Below are 2,900 nucleotides of genomic sequence, written 5' to 3'. Positions count from 1 at the left end.
GGCCTCTAGTGTATGTATATAGATAAGTGATCTTTCATGGTGCTATCTAGTGGAGCTGTTGGCTTCAATTGTAGGCTGTCTTCTCATCCATGGCCCTGCACCATTCCATCAAGGCACCTTATACCTACCTGACTTTCTAGTATCCTGGTACTGAGGAAACAGACACCACTATCCCATCTCCGTCTTTTATTTTGTGGCTGGATAAGTGCAACTAAATAAGGTGTCAGAAGTTAGTAGTTTACATAATTTGATTGAAATTAGAGTTCAACACTAACTCTGATGGAATCAGGTTCTTTTCTAAATGTTGTTCTTGACACTAAATGTGCCAAAATTATTTAGAGGAATGTTATTCTCCTATTATTTACAACTCAGAAACATTTATGCCAAGAAACCTCTTTGGTAACTGCTTTCTCAAGATATTTTGGGCCAAGATTTGAAAACTCAGGAAATTTAGACACATATGTTTGGATACTTGTTCTAAAATAAACCAAATGTTTCCTCCTTTCAATTTATAACATGTTGGTTTCTTATTTGTAGTTCTAATTCAGCCTTCTGATAAATCAAACATTCTAGTTTCCAGTTTGCTTTTGGGGGATGGGGAACAAAACTTTTTGTTCAGAAGGAAATGAAAAACACCTTACCTTGGAGGTAAGCATAGGATATTAAAAACACCTAATTACATGTAACTGAGGTGCTAGTGTAAAAAGTATTTTGTTATGACAATTTGCTTAGGCTTTTCTTAGCCAATTTGAACATGGAAATAATTAAGCTTTGATTTTAAAAATATTCAATGAAATAAATCAATGTTTTTACACTGCCAGAATGAGTAAACTAACAGTTGGGAGACTGTTGATTTTGCTATTTACTATAATGGTATATTTTGCTCCTGGGCCCATGTGATAAAGTTATGTTTATGATATTTTTATGTACATTGAACTGGACCAGCATCCTTTTTTCCTTATAGATAAAATTGGCACATAACATTGTATACATTTAAAGTATACATACTCATTTCACATGTTTTTATTGTGAAGTGGTTGCCAAAATAAGTTTAGTTAACATCTATCCCCTCACATAGTTATAAATGCTTTTTTTTCTTGTGATGAGAACTTTTACAATCTGCTCTGTTAGCAACTTCTCTTTCTCTCTTCTTTGTTGATCATTCCATTTTCCCATTGTGCTCTGGCCCTGTGTGGAGGTCTTTTGCTCCCACTATGCTCTGCATTTCTGTTCAGCTCAGAGATATCCTGAGCCAGTTTAGCTCAAGAGGAAGGAGATTTTCCCTTTCAGTGGAAAGCCACTTCAGCCAGAGGTGCATAATCTGACTCCTAATCGATCATGCTTCATTTCTTTAAATTAAATCTTTACTGTTGAAAGTATTATATATGTTCCCCTTTCTCCCCCATTAACCCCTTTTTAGCCCACCCCCCCCACCCCAGGCCTTCACCATCCTATTGTCTGTGTCCATGGGTTATGCATATATGCATACAAGTTCTTTGGTTGATCTCTTCCCACCCACCCACCCTCCCCCGCCTTCCCTCTGAGATTCATCAGTCTGTTCCATGCTTCTATGTCTCTGGATCTATTTTGTTCAGCAGCTTATTTTGTTCATTAGATTCCACATATGTGTGAGATTATTCCACACTCTGTTCCATGCTTCTGTGTCTCTGGATCGACTCCGTTCATCAGTTTATTTTGTTCATTAGATTCCACATATGAGTGAGATCATGTGATGCTTGTCTTTCTCTGAATGGCTTATTTCACTTAGCGTCATACTCTCCAGGTCCCTCCATGCTGTCTCAGAGGGTGAGAGAGCATGCTTCTTTTTGACCAGCAACAGTAGCCTTGCTCTTTCAGTTTGGCAATTTTCCTCTGTCAAGGGCCTTATACCATTTTTCTCTGTGACTGGGCCCCCATGGCTATGGATTTGTCATAGTCTTGTCACATCTTCTACATTTCAGGATGCATGACCTCTGCTCTCCGTATATCAGGGTGTGTTCTTTGTCTCATTGCTGAAGAGTTCCTGGGGTATCTATTCTGGGAGTCAGCCAACAGTCCCCAAGCCCCCTTGGGGATAAAATCCAGGGGGATAAAATCCTCTAGGACTTAGGGCAAGTTACTTATCCTCTCTACACCTAGTTTGCTAGTTTGTAAAATTGGTATAATATGAGTGTTCACCTTAAAAGATGTCTGTGAGGATTAAGCAAAGTTAATATTTTAAAGTGCTTGGAGCAGCGCCTTGGCCATAGGAAGGGGTATGTGAAGGGCTAGGGATTACTAATACCATCAAAATACTGAGAGCTCATGACAGTCAAAGCTGGAACCCTGTTCTATGGCTCATGACCCACAGTGACCCTGATTACTTGAACAGTTATAAGCATAAATCCAAAATATTCCTATTTTGGAACACTTAATTTGAACATAAATTAGGGTCTTTTAAATGGAGATTTAAAATGGACTCTATATTAAAATTAGGAAACTATAACATTCTGTTTAAACCAGGGCCATTTGTTTTTTAAGATAAAATTATTTACAGTTTATTAATGTGTTTGAGTTTTGACACCCTCCTGAGCTAAAATAAAAACACACACGTTCCATTCATACCCATAAACACACAATTGTTCCTCTCTTAGAGATTTTCTCTGGTGCTAGTTTGTATTTTCTTATGTTTTTCAATCATTAGTTGGAACAAATAATCTGATGTAAAAAAATGCTATTCCATTAAAATATCCTCAAATTCCCAACAAACCATTGTGAAGGTCTTATTGTATTTAGAACAGAGAAGCAGTGTGAAAAAATAAACTGCTTTGCTTATATCATGACTATAAACAAATCAACTGGCGTGGCAAGTGAACACACTTGATTAAAGGGTACCCTCCCTTTCTGCATCTGTTAGCGAT

Source organism: Myotis daubentonii, chromosome X, assembly GCF_963259705.1.
Source record: "Myotis daubentonii chromosome X, mMyoDau2.1, whole genome shotgun sequence".
NCBI classification, from domain to species: domain Eukaryota; kingdom Metazoa; phylum Chordata; class Mammalia; order Chiroptera; family Vespertilionidae; genus Myotis; species Myotis daubentonii.
Note: the sequence above shows the minus strand (reverse complement) of the source record.